This window comes from Sylvia atricapilla, chromosome 31, assembly GCF_009819655.1.
Source record: "Sylvia atricapilla isolate bSylAtr1 chromosome 31, bSylAtr1.pri, whole genome shotgun sequence".
Classification (NCBI taxonomy): domain Eukaryota; kingdom Metazoa; phylum Chordata; class Aves; order Passeriformes; family Sylviidae; genus Sylvia; species Sylvia atricapilla.
This window is the reverse complement of record NC_089170.1, coordinates 402795-417251: the sequence shown is the minus strand read 5'-3', so window position 1 is coordinate 417251 and position 14457 is coordinate 402795. Positions and strand designations below refer to the sequence as shown.

At 53.5% G+C, this 14457-nt stretch overlaps 1 long non-coding RNA gene across 1 annotated transcript; it reads left to right on the top strand.

Annotated features, from left to right (window-relative positions):
* Positions 1-4422: 4422 nt before the first annotated feature.
* Positions 4423-13735, top strand: LOC136373125 (uncharacterized). The gene is made up of 3 exons (XR_010745580.1): positions 4423-4582; positions 12954-13541; positions 13588-13735. It is a non-coding gene; the product is annotated as an uncharacterized lncRNA (long non-coding RNA).
* Positions 13736-14457: the final 722 nt, after the last annotated feature.

Sequence of the window (14457 nt, the reverse complement as noted above, 5' to 3'; positions counted from 1 at the left end):
GTGCCGCAAGCCGCTTCAAGATGAAACATCACCTGAGCGAGCACATGAAAACGCACACGGGGCTGCGGCCCGACAACCTGCCCGGGCTGCGAGCGCCGCTTCATGTGGAGGGACAGCTTTGTCAGGCACCGGGGCACCTGTGCGGGGACAGGGACACGGGGGAGGGGAACAGGGACAGGGACAGAGTGACACCTAGGACACCTGTCACACCTGGGCACAGGTGGGGGTCACACCTGCCTGGGCTGCAGCGTCCCTCCATGTGCAGGGACAGCTTTGTTAGGCACTGGGGCACCTGTGCAGGGACGGGACATGGGGAGGGGACAGGGACAGAGTGGCACTGGGCACATCTGGCACACCTGGGCACAGGTGGTGTCACACCTGGACAGGTGCCAGGACAGCTTTGTGAGACACTGGGACCTGTGTGGGGACAGGGACACGGGGGAGGGGATGGGACAGTGACAGAGTGCACACTGGGCACACCTGTCACATCTGGGTGGGTGATGTCACACCTGGGCAATGTGGTGGTCACACACAGGTGAGGGCCCACCTGGGATGGGTGCAGAGGTGGAGGGGAAGGGACAGCTCCGTACGAGGGTGATGCCACACCCAGGTGAGCCTGAAGATCACATACCTGGATGACCACACACCTGGTCACACCGGGTGGGTTGGTGACGTCACACCTGGGCAGGATGGAGGGGTGCGGGCACGTGATGTCACAGCAAGGTGACATAATGCCCAGGTAACTTGGTGACATCTCACCTGGATGGGGGTGCTGGAGATGTGATGTCACATCTGTGTAGGTGATGTCATGCCCAAGTGAGCTGGTGATATCACACCTGGGTAGGTGGGTGACATCATGCCCAGGTGGCATCATACCTGGATAAGCGGGTCCCACCCACACCTGGATCCCCCTCAAACCTGGATCACCACCCACCTGGATCCCCCTGAAAAGTACATGGATTCCCCCCCCAAATCACCTGAACCCCCCAAGGACACCTGGATCCTCCCTAAAACCCACCTGAATCTCCTCAAGGACACCTGGATCCCCTCAAAGGCACTCAGATACCCCAAAAGAACACTTGGAGCCCCCAAAAACCACCGGGATCCACCCAAAAATCCACCTGGACCCCCCAAACCCCACCTTGGTCCTCCCCGCTGTGATGTCACAGGTGTGTCTGTGACCCCCCCGCCCTTCCCCTCTCCAGGTTTGTATTTTTTGGGACAATTTGTGGTGATTTGTGGTTGGTAAAAATGGATAAAAATACAACCGGGGCCGTGGCCGAGGCTCCTCTGGGGCGGGGCCTTGGGAGGGGGCGGGGCCACAATGTGGAACTGGAACTTGGAAAGGAGCGGAGACATGGAGTGGGCGTGTCCAGAAGCAAGGGGCGGGGTCAGAAACACGGGGTGGGGCCTGGAGGGGGGCGTGGTCAAACCTTGAGGGTTCATCCTGACCCCCCCTCCTCCTCCCCAATTTTCCGGGGCCCTCACTCGCCGCCCCTCCCCCAGCCATGGGACCCCTCGCCCCGACCCCCCTCAGCCCCCGAGCCCACCTGGGAAACCCCAAATCCTTTGAAATTCTCACCTGAGACCCTCCAAAATTCCCCTGGGACCCCTATAGTCCTCCCAGGAGAGCCCAACCCCCCCTGGGACCTTCGCAAAACACTGGTGGACACAGGGAGGTGACACTGGGGTGGGAGCGGTGACACTGGGATGGCACCGGGGACACAGGGAGGTGACACTGGGGTGGGAGCGGGGACACAGGGATGGTGACACTGGGGTGGGAGCGTGACACTGGGATGCACCGGGGACACAGGGAAGGTGACACTGTGGGTGAGGAGCGGTGACACTGGGATTGGCACCGGGGACACAGGGAGGTGACACTGGGTGGCTCCACCGGTGGCACGCCCTGTCCCTGGTGACGGTCACGTGCCCCCGGCCCTGCCCGCAGTGGGCGTGTTCCTTCCGGGCGGCCCGGCGGGTGGGAGCGGAGGGGGCGTGGTGGCGCTCTGACGTCACACGGGTCGGCGCTCTTTGCGGCGGCGCCATTTTCAGGTGTGTCGCTGAGGGCGCTCCGGGCCCGTTCCCCCGAGGCTGTCACCGGGCGCCGCTCCGAGCATGTTCGCCTTCCGGGAGAGTCCCAAGGGCTTCCCCGGCCTGTACTCAGCGAATCACTCCATACTGCAACAATTCCGGCGCATGATGAGAGTAGGGAACAGCAGGGAGGGGACTCGGGGGGTGGCAATGATTTGTTAAAAAAATATGGATATTGATCTAATACCGATATCCAACTATGACGGTCAAAGACTCTCTAACAGTTTGAAGTTAGAAAGTGTATGTTTATCACGACGCCGGGCAGCGTGCGGGATGGCTCCCAAATACACACGCGCAATTTACAGATGATCACAGGGTCTTTTTATGTACAAAAGTGTTAAATACCCAAAACACAAATGCATATTCATGACTCTGGTCCATCCCATTCCCCGCTTCGTATGGTAATTAGCCAAAAAGCAATTAAGCATGCGTAGTTTGTTCTTTGAAATGGGTCGGTGGTCCTTTTTAGGGGGTGGGGTCTCAAAATGATGAAGTAAGATGCGTCTTCCTCGCTTGCCTTTTTAACCTTTTAGTGTTGATGACACCTGGATCCTGTTTTCTCAAGACTATTGATTTATGATCACATTGTGTCCTTGGAGTCTATTGATTAAGTTGACAGGTCTCCTGATTTATCGGTTCCTTAAATCCGGCTTATGTTAAAAAAAGGAAGTTTCAATGTAAAAGGGGAGTCTACGTCAGCAATGTCTAGTTTAACTAAAGTCCTTTATTCTTAAAGGGAAGTCTACGTCAGCAAGTCCACGTCTACTTTAACTAAAGTCCTTAATTCTTTAAAATTAATATCTCAGCAAGGGGTCCTGGGGAGAGGCTGAGAATCCTGGGGGACGTTGGGCAATCTCAGGTGGAGTTTGGAGTGTCCTGGAGGGGTTTGGGGGCTACTGGGGAGGGTTTTGGGGAATCCTGGCTGAGTTTTGGGGGTCTCAGGTGGGTTTTTGGAGAGTCCTGGGGGAATTGGGGGGTCCTGGGTGGGGCCTTGCGGGACTTGTGCAGTTTTTGGGGGTTCCCAGTTGGGGTTTGAATGTCCCAGGTAAGGTTTAGGGGCTCCTGGGCATGTTTTGGTGGATCCCAGGTGGGGTTTGGAGGATCCTGGAGGGGTTTGGGGGTCCCAGATGGGGTCTGGGGTACTAGGGGCTAGGGGGACAGCAGGCAGTGGCAGGGGGTGGCAGAGGGGAAGAGAGGGTGACAGGGGGACAAAGGAGAAAGCTGAGCTCCTCAAGGGAGGGGACAAAGGGGACCCTGGGAGGGGACAAAGGCTACCCCAGGAAGCCACAAGTGCCACAAGGTCAGTGCCACCTCCCCTGTCCCCTCCCCAGCTGTGTTCTTCCAAGGTGCTGGAGGCTCTGGTGTCCGTGGTGGCCACCTTGGGTGAGCTGGCGGCCACCATCGCCGGGCCAGACGGGGACGTGCTGCTGGCCTTGTACCCAGGGTCCCTACATGAAGATAGGACATTCAGCCAGTGCCTCCATGACACCCTGGAACAGGGCAGTGTTACCTCCCTGGGCCAGCGTGGTGTCACCTTCCTGAGCCAGGCCCTGGCTACCATGGAGGATGACTGGTCTGATGTGAGAGTCGTGGTCAGTGCCTGGGAGGGGCAGGTGGCCACACTCTTTAAGAGCTGGGAGCGCCTGGTTGAGAAGGCCATGGAGATCTATGTCAACTTTGAGGAGGAGGTCCCCGAAACCTGGTCTGGGACCTTGAGGATGGTCCTGACACCTGGGGAACAGCAACGGACAACCTGATGGCTGCGCGCTGGCTGCTGCCTGGGGCCCGGGCCTCAGTGGCGGCCACCAACACCAGGGAAGAGGCCAGGAGGGGATGGCGGGTGAAGGAGGCCCTGGGGCTGTTGGATCGCTTCACGAACGCGTGTGTGGCAGCCCTTGAGCTCCCTGAGGAGCTGAAAGAGTGTCTCAGGAGCATCAAGGACAAACTGGAGTGGACAGAGAGGGTGTTCCCTGTTGTCCTTGGGAACTTGGTGGATGCAGTAAACGAGTTTGAGTGGCTGTGGGAGGGCAGCACCCACCTGGCCAGGGGTCACCTCCTGGGGACACTTGGGGGACATCAACTTCCTCCTTTCAAGTCCCTCTGGCAGCTCCAGTGGTCCTGTTAACCCCGGTGGCCCCATTAGCCCTGGTGGCTGCTCAATGGCCAAGTGGCAACAAGAGGCCATCGAGGACATCCTGAGGCCATGCAAAAAGCAGCACACAGTGCCATCGTGTGGCGAAACAAGTAATGGCAGCTCAATGACTGGAACACCTGAACAACCTGAGGGTACCTGGGGAACACCTGAGGCAGGTGCAGTTTGTGAAACGCCAGCCATCTCCCAAGCCACTCTGACTTATTACCCCCAGGGACACGATGTGAACTGACAACTTCCAAATTGGTACGTTTCATAAAAGACTCTTGCCGTGAATGCATTCCCATAGAAGTTACTGGTACTTCACAACAGAGACAAGACTTTCTAATTATAGGTAAGGTGTTGCTGTTTCTTTTCAGCAACTGTGGAGGCTTGGTCTTCAGAACAGACAGCACGGCGTGTACATTCTGCTGGTACCGCCGGGCCTAGTAACAAGCGCATATACCAACGTGGCAGACGGTTACAAAGGCGTTTATTAACTCAAAAATGTAGTTTATATATTCTGGGGTCTTTACTACGTCAGAGGGGTATTGCCACATTTCCTGGGTTAAAAGGAGGGATGGAAAAGTACTGGCACATGTTAGTAGAGCTTACATTCCTTTAGAGATAGCTTATCTTAGGGGGGTTGGGGTATTTCCTTTCCGTTACAGCCCGAGATCTTCTGCGCCGCCTGTCCCTATCCAACCACATCTCCCCCCCCTCCTTTCACAAAAGAACGAGGTAGTTATACATATATATATATAGATATAGGCACTAAATGAGGTAGAAGGTTAGGCTTTAACAAGGGAAAAAGGAGTTTGGAAACCTGAGTAAGTTTTTTGCCAGGCAAGTTTGGAAAATCTTGTGACTGGCAATATTCCCTGATAAATTCACAGCATTTCATGTTGGCCTATGAACAGAATGTTAGTCTGATCTAGGCGAGCTTTGACAAATGAGACTATCTTGTTCAGCAGGCATGGTCCAAAGGTAACAGCTAAAAGTAGCATTGCCAATGGGCCTACCAAAGTGGATATTAAAGTGGTTAACCATGGGGATTGGTTAAACCAGGATTTGAACCAGCCTTGCTGAGCTTCCCTATCTTTCTGTCTCTGAGCCAGTCTGTTTCGGAGTTCTGCCATGGAGTCTCTGACGACTCCGGTGTGGTCCGCATAGAAGCAGCATTCCTCTTTCAAGGCGGCACACAGACCTCCTTGCTGCATGAACAGGAGGTCCAGTCCTCGCCTGTTCTGCAGGACCACTTCTGAAAGCGAGGAGACTGACTTCTCCAAATAGGAAATGGACTTCTCGATCCTCTGCAGGTCCTCGTCTATAGTCATTTGTAGCTGAGACAGACCCTGGTGTTGGGTTGTCAGGGCCGAAACACCTGTCTTCGTGCTGGCTGCTCCCAAGTTGAGCAGCATTGCGATAGTTACACTTGTCAGTATCTCTCTTTTGTGGAGTCTGTTGGATTCTTCGAAAAGACTGTACACTTCTTCGTCTGAGTGGTACAGGACCCTAGGAACAATCAGAACTTGGACACAGAAGTCGTTAGAATCATCGAACTTGGGAAGAAATACACACGGACTTACTCCAGATCTCTGACAAACCCAAATTGCAGACGCAGCTGGAATTACCCACTTATTATTCTTTCTGTTAGGCTTTACAACTCTGGTGCAGACATTCCCTTTTCGCTCAGCTAGGGTTGCATTACCAAAGCATTTGCCTCGGCCTGTGACTTGACTTAGAGTAATACCTCTGCGAGGTGTGTCCCATCTGCACTGGTGAGGTGCATCAGCTGTGGAGTAACTGAATGGGGTGTTTAAAGCAACTCCTTCATAAAAAGGCGGTTGGACATCATAACAAAGCCAACATGAATTGGTTAGGTTAGGGTTAGATTCGTTCAGGGATAGGAAGGTAGCTTCTAACATACGAAGGATTTGGTCTGGGTCTGACCTGGCTAATCGGTCCATCTGAAAGACTTTTGCATCACTAGTTGGGATTTTGGTGATGCTTGTGGGTACAGCTTGCGGTAGGTCATGTTTCTCTTGTCTGCGTGCTTTTAATTATCTTGTTGGGTCCAACCGCTCGGGGTGCTGAGGGTTGAAGCCTGGTAATTCGCACATTCACCCACTTTTTTGACCCTTGAAGGACCACTGTCCATGCTTTACCCACTGTCCAACTAGGATGATTGGGCTGCAAGACTGTCATGTAATAGTATATGCATTTTCGAAATTTAGGGATTTTATAGCTGTTTCGGTAGGAGTTTCCCTGTACAAAGAGAGGTGTTTTGCAACCTGCGGGTGCCCAGGTGAACTGTAGGAACTTGTCAGGCTCTTGTGGGTCCCACCCAGGCCCTGACGGCCTGGCATCTGTTACTATGGTTTCGCAGCCCCAATGCCCACAATGTCCCCACCCGGGGTTGTTACAATAACTTTTTCCTGCGTTTGAAGCTGGGCACCAATAGGATAGGTACATGTGTGATGAGTGTGGAGAATAGGGATCTACCGTTGGTTGTCCTGGAAACAGATCGGTAATACGGAGCACGAAGGATGGACTGTTTGGTGTGGTGATGTCTCTGAGCACCTTGTCGCTGGTAAGGTGTCTCATGACCCACCTGAACGGCTGATGTGGGTAGTAATCTGGGCTGGCTTGTCCTCTGGTGACAAACCCCAATAACAAAATCACACAGGCATATCGTTGGTGCTTGGGTCTCACCCGCGCAGGTTTCTCTGGTGCTTTCTGACGGCTTGGTGGTGTGTCTCGTTCCTCTGGGAGAGGCATGTAATAGGACACCACCTGATTTTTCCGTCCTTTTTGACAGCTGCATACCCTCACCCTGTAAGCATTAATCTCCAGCCCTGTTCCCATTCACCCAGCTCATTTTTAATTACAACCTGCGGGCCCTCCTCTAGCGCTCTGGAGGCCCAGTGTTTTTGAATGGGATTGTTTGCTTCATTTCCTCTAGGGAATTGATTCAATGCTATCAATGTGATTGCCAATATACGCGCCTGCTCTCCTGAGGGAATGGAATTGGTAAAGCCTTCTGCTTTTGCCAACACCTCTATCTTGGTTTTCAGGGTTTGATTTGCCCGCTCGACTATAGCCTGCCCGGTACTGTTATATGGGATACCTTGCACTAGTGTGATCCCGCATTTGGAGGCAAATTCCTGCACTGGTTTAGAAATGAAATTGGAACCATTGTCTGTTTTGATCTGCTTGGGGATACCAAGCCACGCCATGGCTTTCAGCCAGTGCTGAATTGTGGCTTTAGAGTTGGTCTTGTGATGCTGAGTGGCTACGATCGTTCCACTGAACGTGTCCACTGTTACTGCAAGCCATGATCGAGGCTTCAGCAGCTGACACAAGGTGAAGTCCGACTGCCAGATTTCTGAGGGCTTAAGACCTCTTGGGTTGACCCCACTAGTTCACAGGGGTGACTTCTGGCAGTGAGGGCAGGTAGCCACTACATGTTTTGCATCCGCTGTTGTGATTCCGCATCTCTTCGCCAGTGCTTTGGGTCCGATGTGGAGGGATTCGTGCAATTGACGGGCTTCCTGCAACGTCCTGACACCTTTCGCTGCAGCTTCTGCCTTGTCATTGCTGATCTGGAAGTAACCTTTGACTGGGTTGTGGCCATTGACGTGAATGACTGATACAGTGCCCTTTCGTGAGGAGAGTGCTTCTTCTAGCATTAGGGCTGCTGCTGCTGTTGACACACCTGGTCCTGCCATGGCTAGGCAGAGCCTTGCCACAAATATAGAGTCTGTTACGATGTTAAGGTGCTCCTCTTGGAAGAGTCCACACGCCAAGACTACTGCTGTTGCTTCCAGTTGCTGCACTGACAGTGTGGGGTCGCATGCTTTGATGCAATGCCATTGCTCTTCTGCCTGCCACACTGCTGTCGCAGTAGAAGTCGTGGAGGAAGCATCTGTGAAGACTGTTGGTCCTGGCTGTGGTCTGTCCATGACCTTTGGTGGCATGTCTATGTCGACTATGGTCAGCAGCTGAGTCCAAGGTGGTCTGGTGGAGTAGGAGATTTCTCCTCCGAATCTGATGAGAGCAAGGGCTAGGTGCTCCGAAATTGTGGTTGACTCTATGGTCGATTGCTTGCGAAAAGGAAGGTGGATTCTCGTTGGCTCAGTCCCTAGGTGTTTCAAGGCGAGTTTCCTGCCTTTCATGATGAGGTTAGCGATGCATTCTACTGCTGGGGAAAATGCACGTGCAGGTCTTCCAAGGACCACCCACTGGATTGGTCGGGCCTTTTCAGAAAGTCCTTGGGCCAATGCTCCCACTCCACCCTTTGGTGTGAAGTGCAGGTATAAGTCCAGAGGCATCGCTGGGTTCCATCTGGCAAGTGTGCCAATGGACATCTGCTGTTCGATGAAGTCGAGGGAGCTCACTGCTTGCAGTGTCAGCTCCTTGGGTTCCCAGGGGTGCTTTCCTTTCAGGAGGTCATACAAAGGGTCCATGACCTCAGGAGGAATCAGGACGATGTTGCGAAGCCACTGCAGTGATCCTACCAGGTGTTGCACGTCGTGGAGCGTCTTGACGTCTCGGTGGACTTTTACCTTGGGAGGTGTCACGTAGGAGCTTGTGATTCCCACTCCTAGGAAGGTGACGCAGGGTCCTCTCTTGATCTTCGCGCTCGGGATCTCGAAGCCGTTGGCCTGGAGGATCTCTGTGATCCTGGATACCAGATGATCCACTTGGCTCGCTGATGGTGCTGAGACCAGGATGTCGTCCATGTACTGGATGATGGTTGCAGCGGGATAGGAGTGTCGGACTGGCGTCAGCGCTTTGTCCATGGTGATCTGGCAGATGGTTGGGCTGTCGACCATACCTTGAGGTAGCACTTTCCACTGGAAACGCAGGCTGGGCCACTTGCCATTCGGGAAAACCACGGAAAAGGCAAATCGTTCCCTGTCCTCAGGATGCAAAGGTATTGAAAAGAAACAGTCTTTATTGTCCAATACTGCACATGGCTGTCCTTCAGGAATAGCTGAGTTCATGGGTAACAGTGTCTGAACTAGACCTATGGGTCGGATTGTTTTATTCACTTCTCGAAGGTCGTGGACTAAGCGATAGCCCTCTCCAGACCTTTTGGGAATTGGGAACACAGGCGTGTTCCATTGACTTACGGAGGGTTCTATGTGATCCTTTTGCAGTTCCCTCTCAACCAGTTCTAATAAAGCTGCCAGTCGAGGCTCGGACAGGGGCCACTGCTCAACCCATACAGGGTCTGATGATTTCCAAGTCAATTTGATTGGCAGCAGAGGGTGTAAGGCAGTGGCCCTCATTATAAATTTGTAATCCTGACTCCGAGCATAGCCAGGACATCCCTTCCTATTAAGGGTGGAGAATCCTGCAAAATGTAAGGGTAAATGGCAACTGTTTGTTCTGGCCCCTTTTTTGTGTGGAGTGTTATAGCCACCAATTGGGTGCTTTTCCATGCCCTGGATTGTCCCCCCACCCCGTTCACCGGAGGGACTTCTTTTATTTGCCAATGTCTGGGACAGTGTGATTGGGGAAAAATGGTGCAGTCTGATCCAGTGTCTGCCAAAAACTGAAGCCCTAAAACATGAGGGTCCTGACTGCGACATGTCCCCCACACCCTCATGGGCTCCTTCCCTACTTTCATGACCAGGGCCACCCAGGGGTTCCGCTCTGGGACATCCCCTGCTGACCCTGTGAAGCTGGCGCAGTTTGTGACGGTGAAGGGTACGTAATTGCTGCTGGTGGTGGTGCGTGGCTCTGCCACTGAATGGCTGGCGGGGATGAGATACTGACTGGTTCCTGTATATATATGGGGTATGAAGGTCCCCTGCCCCACTGGGTATTGGGAAGGCTGGGCCATCTCGCAGTGGGAGGAGGCTGAGTATGGCCCGCACGCCCCCTCCCCCTTCTGTTTCCCTGGGACCTGGATCTGCATTCCTTGGCCATGTGACCATTTCTCCCACAGTTCCAACAGGTGGGTCTCTGGCGCTGTTGGGTCGAGGGTGCTGCCACAGGCCGCTGTGCTGGCTGGGGACAGCTTGCTGCTATATGACCTGCTTGGCCACACCTCAAGCATGCCATGGCATTGGTTATGGTATGAACTGCTGCCTGCATAGGTATTAGGTGTTCTTCCTTTACCACATGTTTGATCATGTCAGCCAAGCTGGCCCCTGCTGGCAGGGAGACCAGGATATTCTTGGTGACAGTGTTACACTGTTGTTTCAGACAATCAGTCACCACAGGTCCCCTTGCAGCTGCAGGCAGGGTAGACGAGTCAATTGCAGCTTGCAAACGATCTACAAAATGTATGAAGCTTTCACTTTCCCCCTGCTTAATAGTGGACCATGGTGTTGATTTGTCCACTACCCGAGAGGCCGCTCTTATGGCCTCCCTAGCTGCTCTGGTTGTTGCTTTCACCTCCTCTGCTGTGAGGTGCGCGGCCTGGTTTTGTGGTGTAACCACATCGTCATGTTTGCCTATCAGTCTGGACAGGGTGGAGCCATGAAGAGGCTGTCCCTGCCCTGAGGCTTGAGCTAGGGCAGCTGTGCAATGGTCTGACCACTCCTGCTGAAATACAATCAACCCTGCCCCGTCAAAAAACATATGGGTTACCTGTGAGATGTCAAACGGCAGCATATCATCATTGCTAAAAAGGCCATCTATCAGTGTGGACACAAGGGCTGAATTAATTCCTCTTTCCTGCATCGCTTTCACCACAGTCTGAACTTCTTTTGTACTCAGCGGGGTATAGGTCCGCCTTTGATTCTGCCGGGAACCGGTAACTCTTACCGGGAATGCATGTATCGCAGCCGCGGGTTCCCATTCGGCGCAAGCTAGTTTTATTTTTCCCCAATCGGTTAGTTTGCACTGAGTTTGTTCCCTTACATTGTTAAAAGCTTTGCTCGGTTTCGCTGTAAACCTCATAAATTCTGTTATCTCCGTTTCCGAATCGGACTCGGAGCTCTCTGTATAACTAGCCGCGGAGCTGTGGCTCCCTTCCGTGTCGGAAGAGAACTGGTGGTAGGCTTCCGGTTTGCTATGCCTTTTTGTCGGGCTCCGCCCCCGTTCCGCCTTCTGCAGGTGGGTTCGGTCGTCCCCTCGGGCTCGGCCCCGTTCCGCCTCCCGCGCCTGGCCCCTCCTCTCCTCCCGGGGGTGGCGCCGGCGCGTTTCGTGGGGGCAGTCCCATACCCACCCCCTGGGCTCGCCCCCTCCCTTATAAGGTGACATTGGGAGCGGCTTCCGATCGCGTGTCCGCACCCCCTCGCTCTCCCACGCGTGCGCTGTGTAGACCGGCAGGTCCAGACTTCCGCTGGTCTCCTGCGCATGCGCAGTCGCGGGGTTTCGCGCTTCCGGGTTTTCCGCGCCATGTGGTCGGCCGCCCCGCCCCCGCTCTGGACCGTCGGCGCCATCTTGGCCACATGGCGGCGGCGGCAGCGGCGATTGGCCACCCCGCCCCTGCGCTAGACGGTCGGCGCCATCTTGGCCATATGGCGGCGGTGGTGGCAGCGGGGCTGCCGTCTGCGCAGCAGCTCTGGCTATTTTCTCGGCGTCCCGCGCTTCCCGCACCGCGACTCGGCGGTCGGAAAAACCGCGGTTTCGGGCTCTGCCGGAGGTTCGCTAGCCGGCGCGCTTGGCGGGAGCGCCGCTGAACCCGGCGAGGTGCCGCTACCGCTCTTATTCGGACCCTGGACGCGGCGGGGAGGAACGATCGGGAAAACCACAGTTTTTTCGGGGGGTTTCGGATCCGGGGGTTCCCGCGGGAGGGTCTGGGGTTCTCCTGTGGGCTCCGGGGGGTTCAGGCATGCGTTCGGGGAGGGGGTTAATGCGTCCGCTTCCCGTATTTCCCCGGGGGGTTCCGCGGCACTGTAGCCCCCCTCCCTCGCTCCCTGCATCCCTCCGGGGGTTTCCGCAGTCCCGCGGTCCCTTTTCCCCGGCTGCGTAACGGCAAATAAACACGTTTTTGCAGCGTTCCAAGTTTCCTGTTCTTCTATTGCTTTCCGCAATGCTTTCTCAACTTTTCCCCATGCTTTTAAAACTTTTCCGCTGCCGGTGGCTTTTGTATCTTCAGCCAGGGCAGCGGTATATCTCTCCCACCCCTCTGAATTTAATATGTCTATGGGGTGTGAAATCGTGCCTAAATCCGATAACCTTGCGATAGCAAGAAATAAATCCCTTTGGTCCCACAGTACTTTCGAGTGGGCTGCAATCAGACTTACGACCTTCGCTAAGGTTTCCATGCCGTTCGCGGCTCCCTTGGGGCGTCCCCCTTTTTTCTTCTCCTTTGCAGTAGGTCGGGCCGGCCGACCACTGCCCACTGTGCTCTTTCCAAGCGCAGATCCCGTCCACCAAGGTCTCCTTTCTTTCCCGGGCTTTCGGCACCACTTGTTGCTGTTTCTTTTCAGCAACTGTGGAGGCTTGGTCTTCAGAACAGACAGCACGGCGTGTACATTCTGCTGGTACTGCCGGGCCTAGTAACAAGCGCATATACCAACGTGGCAGACGGTTACAAAGGCGTTTATTAACTCAAAAATGTAGTTTATATACTCTGGGGTCTTTACTATGTCAGAGGGGTATTGCTACATTTCCTGGGTTAAAAGGAGGGATGGAAAAGTACTGGCACACATTAGTAGAGCTTACATTCCTTTAGAGATAGCTTATCTTAGGGGGGTTGGGGTATTTCCTTTCCGTTACAGCCCGAGATCTTCCGCGCTGCCTGTCCCTATCCAACCACAGTAAGGACAGTAACAGAGATCTTGGATTTTCAGTTATTCCTGCTGTCATTTCAGCAAATTGTAATGAAGAGCTGAGGGTTTTAGTTCTTGCTCACAATGCTCCACTGGTAATTAAACGAAAAACACCAATAGCTATTGCTATTGCATTGCCAATGAAATAAGCGAGCTGTACACCAAGAAATACCTTTTAAGGGCTTTAGCCCAGTCCCTACTGTCCGTTGGGTAAAACATATCACCAGGGAACGGCCAGAGCTGGAGTGCAGTCTGACACACGTGGATTCTGGTAAAACAGTTAAGATTAGAGGCATGCTGGACACAGGGGCGCTCGTCACTGTGATTTATCATAAACATTGGCCGCCAGATTGGAAGCTGATGAAAACGTACAGTCTCCTCACAGGGATTGACGGAGATACAGTGCGTCATCTAAGTGAATCCATGATTACTGTCACAGGTCCCGAAGGAAAGACAGCAAACATCAAGCCCTGCATCGGGAAGTGCATCACGGTATGGGGGAGAGATGTGATGTCCCAGTGGGAAACAAAGATGGAAGTGGATTCTTAATGGAAACCACAGCGATGCCTGTCACTCATTAAGTTACCATTATTAGGTTATTATTGTTATTAGGTTATTATTATTAAGTAAGTTACCATTACTAAGTTATTGTGGAAAACCAATCAGCATGTTTGGATAGATCAATGGCCTCTTGAGCAGAAAAAATTGAACGCGCTCAAAAAATTAGTGAGCGAACAGCTACAGAAAGGCCACATCAAACCCACAAATAGTCCCAGTGTTTGTCATTCACAGGAAGACTTCTCTGATTCCTGGAGATTGCTTCATGGCTTGAGAAGATCAACAAAGTGATAGAGGACATGAGGCATTTACAACCTGGACTTCCTTCTCTTTCAGTGATCCCAAGAGACTGGCCTCTTGTCATTGACTTAAAAGATTGTTTTTTCAACATTCCACTGCATCCAGAGGATGCTCCTTGATTTTCCTTTTCTGTTCCCACCATCAACAGAGGAGAACCACTGAGGAGAACCACTGCAAAGGTACCGCTGGATGGTTTTACTGCAAAAGAGATGCAAAGGACCTGCAGCCGGCTCCGATCCCGCCAAACCTGAGAATAGCCCCGTGCCCGGTCCCAGTGAACCCTGTGAGGGGCCCCTTCCATCCTGCTGGTGATTTACCTGGGCTTGTAGGGACCCCCCGGTGCTGACAGTGGGCTGCCTGCTCCAAACAACAGCCCCTTGAACAAAGCAGGTTCAAGCAGTACAGGAATTTAGGCAATTACCCGCAGCATTACTGTGCATGTGCAACACAGCCACCCATAGAGCAAAATGGCAGCTCTCTGCAAAAACCTTCCATACAACAAAATGGCCGCTCCCTGTGTTTTTCTGTACAACAAGATGGCGGCGCCCCACACGGATCGTGCGTGCTGCTGCTGGTGCCATTTTGTAACCACCAAGACTCACATCCTCCAAGTACAGTGCCATCTCTGGCCCCTGTGCC